The 7,763-nt window shown below is 42.1% G+C and overlaps 1 pseudogene; it reads left to right on the forward strand.

The window, feature by feature from the left end:
• Positions 1 to 1,366: 1,366 nt before the first annotated feature.
• Positions 1,367 to 7,383, forward strand: LOC124686459 (annotated as a pseudogene).
• Positions 7,384 to 7,763: the final 380 nt, after the last annotated feature.

Here is a 7,763-nt window from a genome sequence, read left to right on the forward strand (position 1 = left end):
ACAAATTGAAAACAAGTTTCACGAGACGAAGGGAGTACTACATTTTGCAGTTATTTTTTGGCAAAAGATGTAACAAATGTACGGATGCTTCTTCACATGTAATATAAATGTAGCTGTAATGTGTTTTGTTAGATTTATATCAGTCGTGACCGTGGTCTTGAAGGTCATGTGCGTTCAGAATTAGTAGGAGCGGTGTCGAAAGTCAATTTCCTGGAAGTCGTGAAACCGTCCATCGGATGCAGATCCGAGGGCCACAGACCCCGGCTCCACCGGTCATCACAATGACAGGTAGGACCAGTCCTCAGCAGTCAAAGCGACTGTAGGGAAGACGAGCGGAGCAAAAAACCCCAGTCCCAAGCAATGGCAGAATGGCAGGCACCACTGTCGCTCCTCCCTCCGCGTCGCCCTAACGCTGCCTAAAATCCAAATCTCGATCGTAGGGTTTCTCCTCGCCGGCGTCAGCCGCGGCGGCGTTTGGCGATCGGCGGCGCGCAGGTAGGCCGACCTTCCCCCGGCCGACGAGCCAGCCAACCCCCCATTTCCGCTCTTCTGTCGACGCCATCGTCTCTGCGTGGGTTTTCTCCTCCCGCCGCGCGCGCGCCTGAGGTGCATCTACTGGCCGCTCTGTGGTTTCGCGTGAGACCTTTCGTTTCTTGGGGGTTGTGCAACTTGTCTCTGGTCTCTGGAGCGAGCGGGGTTTTTTGCAGCAAAGGGTTTTTTGCATCGCCGTGCGGGGAGCGAGTGGTTCGAATTTGCCAGCTCGATCTGCTGTTTGTTTATACCTTGTGGTGGTCTGTGCTCTTGGGCGAGAGTGGCAGTGCCGAGTGTGGTCGATTTTGTTCTTCTTGGGATCGCTGTGCTGATCAAGTGCCCAGTTTAGGTGAAAGTCAAACACTCAAAGCCTCAAACGGCTCTGATGTGTATTACATCAGCAGTATTTTCTATTATTGTGCTATAGTCTAAGGCTTTTTTTATTGATTCTTGTAGTGCCCAATGTTTTGTGGATAAATGAGTATGTATTTACCATGAGATTGTTCATAGGTTTTCTCTCCTACTGTTTAGTGTGGAAATGTGATTTGTTGATTTTTTTCTTTCAAAATGGGGTATCCCCAGCCTCTGCATCAATCGATGCATAGGCCGCTTTTATTAAATTCAGTTCAGAGTTACAACCAGCAAACTTCAGACTCATTACAAATCATGTATGGCTTAAAGTCGCAAAGTGTGTGTTTATTTCTCTCTATGGATCAGCAAATCAATGTGATTTACGGATACGTAGTATGTGTTTATTTCTCTCTATGTGTGTTTGTTGTGGAAACTAAAACAATATTTCTGTTGGCAGGGGGGGCAGCTCCCTGGTGGTTTAGCGATGGAAGAGCCAGAAACGAAAGGCTTGCGTTCACCAAATGGATTAGATACTAAGATTGATGTCATGGACTTCATGGTTTTGGATGACGATGGGGAAGGGATCCATGTAAAAGAGTATGCAAAAGGGATTCTGCATCCATCTCCTGATGCCGGCGGAGGGCACTGTCCTATGGATGTGGACTTGAAAGGAATACCATCTATGGAAGATGAAGAAGAAGTGAAGTCTTCTTCAAACCCACCTGCACAAGTGCCAACTGACATCAGTGTTGAAAGCCTGGAGAAGTTTTGCAAAGAAGCGGCAAGATCATTCTTCAATGAAAGAGGACTAGTCAGTCATCAGATAAACTCCTATAATGATTTTGTCGACCATGGACTCCAGGAGCTCTTTGATTCCCTGGGGAAATTACCGTTGAGCCTGATTATGATCCTTCAAAGAATGTAGGTGGTGTGTGGAGACATGCAACCATCAAGTTTGGTAGAGTGAAGCTTGAGAGGCCGGAGTTTTGGGCTGACAACTGCGATCTCGATGAGCAGACACTCATTATGAAGCCTGTACATGCCCGCCTTCAGAAGATGACATATTCTTCGAAGATGAATGTAGAAATGACTGTTCAGGTCAGGATGCTCCTTACTTCTTGGTCCTTGCTCAGTGGTATAGGTGGAGCTGGATTGTATTTGGTAGAAGTAACTGGACCATATACAAGAAAAGGAATGATAGATTGCTGAATGCTTTCATAGGAAATCTAATATTTATCCCAATCGTTCTCTATAGTATTTGCTACTTTTGAAGTATCAAAAAAGTTATGGGTTTAAGCTTGTTGTGACACTGATGTTTACTTGTTGCGTTCTGTCACATGTCACACTTATCCATGTCTCTCTCTTATGGTTCCTCTTACCGTGCCTGCAAGCTCTTGTAAGTTTGCATTGCATGTGTTGATTATGCTGTTCCTCAGGATTCTAAGCTTGATTTTGACATGTCTGGCCTTGGTGATACCACAAAAATATATTCATCTCTTAATTAACGGATGCAAGTTAAAGCTATTCGTGTGTCTGCATGCGGTTACGATACCACACTGAATTTTTGTACTGAAATCTTATCATATGTTGTTCCATCTGATTTATTTGTGTTTTGGCTGTACCAGGTTTACTCACTTGGGCAAGGCGACGGATCGAAAACCGGAAAAGAACCATATATCCCGAAGAAAGTTATATTACCTTCAGAAACTAAATGGGTCACTGTTGGTAGGTTACCTGTCATGGTGAAGTCAAAATTGTGCTGGCTGCATGAACTCAGGGAAACTGAGTGCCAGTTTGATTCTGGTGGATACTTTATAATAAAGGGAATGGAAAAGGTATTGCCTGACAAAATTTATCATGTTCATTCTGTTCTGAACTAATTTTACACATGATCATTCTATCATCACATTGTATCTCACATTTTTATAGACTTTAAAGGAGCTGCAAACCGCTGCTACTCTGCAATTTTAATGAAACTATCTTGTTTTAGATGTGTGATGACACATATTTAGTAGAACCTCTGAGTTCCACTCTATACATCAGTCATGCATTAGAGGGATCTTGCTACTGCCATAAGTATTTCATTTTAGCAAAATATATCTTAACTTGTGACTTATATTTTAATAATGTGACCATAGTTCAACTGGAACTTCATATCCAGTGCTTCTTAGATCTGCTCTGGAATAATTAAATACAGGGCCGTTCGAATAAGTCAGACCTGAATTAGTAAAAAATAAAAAATAGTATTCCAGCAGAGATATGTCAAGCCAGCTCTCTATAATTCTCTTGAAGAAAATTTCAGTTGCTGAATTTCCCATTGACCAACTTTCTTTAGATTTACTCTCTTCTGGATTGACTATATGGAAGCCTTTACTTATGCCATGTACAAAGGTTGCCTTCGTACCATAATAGATTTTTTTAACCTCAAATGTTTACTGCTTGCAACTCTGTAGGCATTTATTGCTGAAGAACAGAAATGCTTATCCAAGATTTGGGTAAGTGACTTCAAGGGCTGGTATGCCTGTTACTTGTCTCAAATCAAAGAAGAAAAAGTCTATGTTAACCTTGTTCAGTCTAAAGAGAATGGTGGTTTCCACAAAGTCATTAACCTGTCCTTCTTGAGTGCGACTATTCCCATATGGATAATGTTTTTTGCACTGGGTGTATCATCAGATAAGGAAGCTTTTGATATGATTGACATACAAGATTGTGATTCTTCTTTAGTAAACATAATATCAGCAACCATAAAAGAATCTCATGCACAATGTGAAGCCTTCCGCATAGGAGATAGAGCCCGTCAATATGTTGACAAGTTTATCAAAGAAACAAAGTCTCCACCAGAACAACCCTTTGATGGATATGTGGGTAAGTACCTATTTCCTGGTGTCAGTGGCAATAGGTCCAAAGCAATTTTCTTGGGCTACATGATGAAACGTCTACTAATGGCCTACTGCCGCCGCTGGGAATGTGACAATAAATATGATTTCCGGAACAAGAGGCTAGATCTAGCATGTCAGCTGCTTCATAGAGAACTTCGAGGGCATCTTAAACGTGCAGAGAAACACATGGTGAAGGTAATGCAGAGACATTTGAGTGGTGATAGTGACTTACAAGTTCTAGAACATTATGTTAATGCGTCAACTATTACCAATGGTCTGAACCATGCCTTCTCCACCGGTTCCTGGTGCCATCCATATAAATATTGTAAGTGCTCAGGGATCGTTGCAACCCTTATGAGAACAAATCCGCTTCAAATGATGTCTGGCTTGAGGAAGACAAGACAATTGTCTTCATATTGGGGAAGTGCTGGAGATGCTAGATATCCGTAAGTTGTTCCTGTTTACACATAATCTTACAAGAATACTATATGCCTTCTAAAGTTCTAAATATCCTATTGTGAACTGACATGGGAAATATTTTTGTAGGAATCCTTCTTACTGGGGAAGGCTGTGTTTTATGTCTACTGCTGATGGTGAAAGTGGATTTGGGAAGAATCTAGCTGTTAGTGCTGTGGTTAGCTCTGTAAATAGTGCGCCCTTGCTTGACTTATTTGTTTCTTGTGGAATGAAGAAACTGGATGAAATTCTTGTACAAGAGCTTGGCGGTACAGATAAGATTTTCATGAATGGAAATTTGGTTGGTGCGTGTGCATACCCAAGCGAATTTGTTATGCATCTAAGGAATATGAGACGTAGCAAGCAAATTGATGCACAGGTTTGCAATTTGCATATTTGCTGATTCTGCCTAACTGTGTAATTTTCACTTTTGAGCATGTTTATTAGTTTTTTACGTTCTCGGGCATGTTAATTTCTTTACCTAATTCATTTGATCTTTCATGCCAATAAAATACTTCTCATGGTTTATTTCCACTATTCATTTGTGCTTGATTCGTAGTTTCTTACCAAATATAGGTAATCCTCCGAGCTCAGAGACATTGTATATTTGGGATAAATCATTGTTGGGCCATTTTTGCTGCAAGCATGGGAAAATGGTTTTCATATGTATGGTTTTATTTTGCGGAGCATGTGAAAGCACATACGTGTACTAACATGGTTTTTGTTGCCATGTCTTAACTTTATGTAGGTGGAAATCAAAAGGGACAAGCAACATAAGGAAGTTCGCATCTTTTCTGATGCAGGGAGAATTCTAAGACCACTTCTTGTTGTTGAGAATCTTAAATGCATCACTAAACTGAATGCTGGATCCTACTCATTGATGGAACTTATGCAGCAAAATATAATTGAGCTGATTGGTGCTGAAGAGGAGGAGGATATCCAATGTGCTTGTGGAATTAGGGATCTCTTTTCAGGGGATAAAAAAGAGGGTCTTTTGTACTATACCCATTGTGAACTTGACCCTTCTTTCTTGCTAGGGTTGAGTTGTGGTATCATTCCCTTTGCCAACCACAATGCTGCCAAGAGGGTTTTGATGGAAGCTAAACTATCACAACAGGCTATTGGCTACTCGTCTACAAATTCTCAGTATAGAGTTGATACCGTTTTTCATCAAATGTACTATCCACAGAGACCCCTGTTCAAAACTGTAGTGTCTGACTGTCTTGGTAAGAAAGACCATACTAGACCAGAGTATTTCAATGGCCAAAATGCAATAGTCTCAGTCAGTGTTCATCAAGGATTTAACCAAGAAGACTCCCTGGTATTCAACAGGGCTTCTTTAGAGCGTGGTATGTTCCGAACACTTCATTTCAGGAGCTACAAAGCACAGACACAAAACAAAGAGGTGACCAGACGACTCAAAAACAGGGAAAAGATTGATTTTGGAAAAACCCAAAGCAAGAAAGGACTTGTCGATAGTCTGGATGTCGATGGCTTACCATATGTTGGAGCAAATCTTCGAAGTGGCGACATTGTCATCGGGAAGGTCTCAGAGTCTGGTGAAGATCATAGTGTGAAGCTTATGCATACTGAAAAAGGGCATGTAGAGAAGGTTGTACTATCAGCTAATGATGATGGGAACAACTATGCAGTTGTTACTCTAAGACAGGTGAATAGTATAATCTTCAACAAAGCATTTTATTTCATGATCCTTATTTACACACGTTGTGGCATTGGTACTGCAATACAGTTCTGCATGTCATTCTATTTGATCAGGGTAGTTGTATTTATATGCAAAAGATTAAACGTTGTAGGTTGTGCGGCTAAAAATGTAATTTCAGTATCAATTTTATTTTTCTACAAAAGTGACATATGTTCCTCCTAGATACTGCCTAGATTTAATCATATTACGGATCGCAATTGCTTTTGCTTGATTGGTTCAATACTAATTTTGCACGTCTTATGCATGACCTTGGTTTTATAATTTTAGTACTCCCTCGGTTCACAAAAGGATGTCTCAACTTTATCAAAATATGTATGTATCTAGACATGTTTTAGTGTATGGATTCATGCAAATTTAGCCAAAGTTGAGACATCCTTTTTTGGACGGAGAGAGTAGATGATATTGCCTACGATATTTGGCTCTATTATTTATTTAGATTAGAGCCCTGAGCCTCTGAGGTCACCTCAAGGTGCCATGGTATTTATGCATCCTTATTTTTTGGTTCCTTATTTCTCCAGCTCTTTATGCCATTGTTAAATTTAGTCATCATTACATAAACCTGACACTTACGTGGTGTAGGCCCGCTCACCTTGTGTTGGCGACAAGTTCGCCAGTATGCATGGCCAGAAAGGGGTTGTTGGTCTGTTAGATTCTCAGGAGAACTTCCCGTTTACTTGCCAAGGAATAGTTCCAGACATTGTGATAAATCCACATGGCTTTCCAACTCGTCAGACTCCTGGTCAGCTGCTTGAGGCTGCGTTGGGCAAGGGAATTGCCCTTGGCGGGATGACTAGATATGCCACACCATTTACCACTCCATCGGTGGACGTGATCACGGAGCAGCTGCATAAGTAAGTGTGTGACTATGAGTTTGATTTGTTTTTTGTTCAATATATTCTGTTGCAAACAATGATCATCTTCAATTTTTCTGGATTTGATCCTAGGGCTGGTTTCTCAAGGTGGGGAGGTGAGAGCGTTCTGAATGGTCAAAACGGTGATAGGATGCAGTCCTTGGTGTTCATGGGCCCAACCTTCTACCAGAGGCTGAAACAGATGTCTGAGGACATTGTGAAGTTCCGTAACACCGGGCCGGTGCACCCGCTCACAAGGCAGCCAGTGGAGGAGAATAAGAGGTTTGGCGGTCTCAAGTTCGGGGGGATGGAGCGCGACTGCCTCCTCGGCCATGGTGCCACCACGAACATCAACGAGCGGCTGTTCACGCTGAGCGACCCCTCACAGCTGCACGTCTGTCAGCGGTGCGAGCGGGTGGCGAACGTGATCGTACGGACTGACGAAGGGAGGAAGGTCCATGGGCCCTACTGCAAGTTCTGCAAGTCTGCGGAAAACATAGTGAAGATCAATGTGCCTTACGGCGCAAAGCTGCTCTACCAGGAGCTATTCAGCCACGGGATCATCCTCAAGTTCGAGACCATAGCCAGTTAGAGCTTCACCGCTATCTGGAAAATGTAGGCGATACAAAACTCATTTTGTCAGGATTGATTCACTCCCGTCTTCTACCGTGGTGGCTAAATTAAATTGTTAGCACGAACCTAGCTACCCTATGCTGTGAAACCACGTTCCATATATTCAAGGGAAGGAAGGGATCACTATTGCCCTTGAACTGAACTTTCAGAAGACGGTTGTTGAAGTTTAAGGCTATTATTACTGAAGCCTGCACTGACTATCTAATTTCACTTTCCAGTCTGCAGTTGATTTACATGGCATGTTCTAGGTGTACCTTCTGTTGTGATGTTCAGTTTTACTCTACACACAAGTTCCACGCGTATTCACCCTTTCGTACGGTTACAGGTTGCAATTTGTGT

This window comes from Lolium rigidum, chromosome 2 (assembly GCF_022539505.1).
Source record: "Lolium rigidum isolate FL_2022 chromosome 2, APGP_CSIRO_Lrig_0.1, whole genome shotgun sequence".
Classification (NCBI taxonomy): domain Eukaryota; kingdom Viridiplantae; phylum Streptophyta; class Magnoliopsida; order Poales; family Poaceae; genus Lolium; species Lolium rigidum.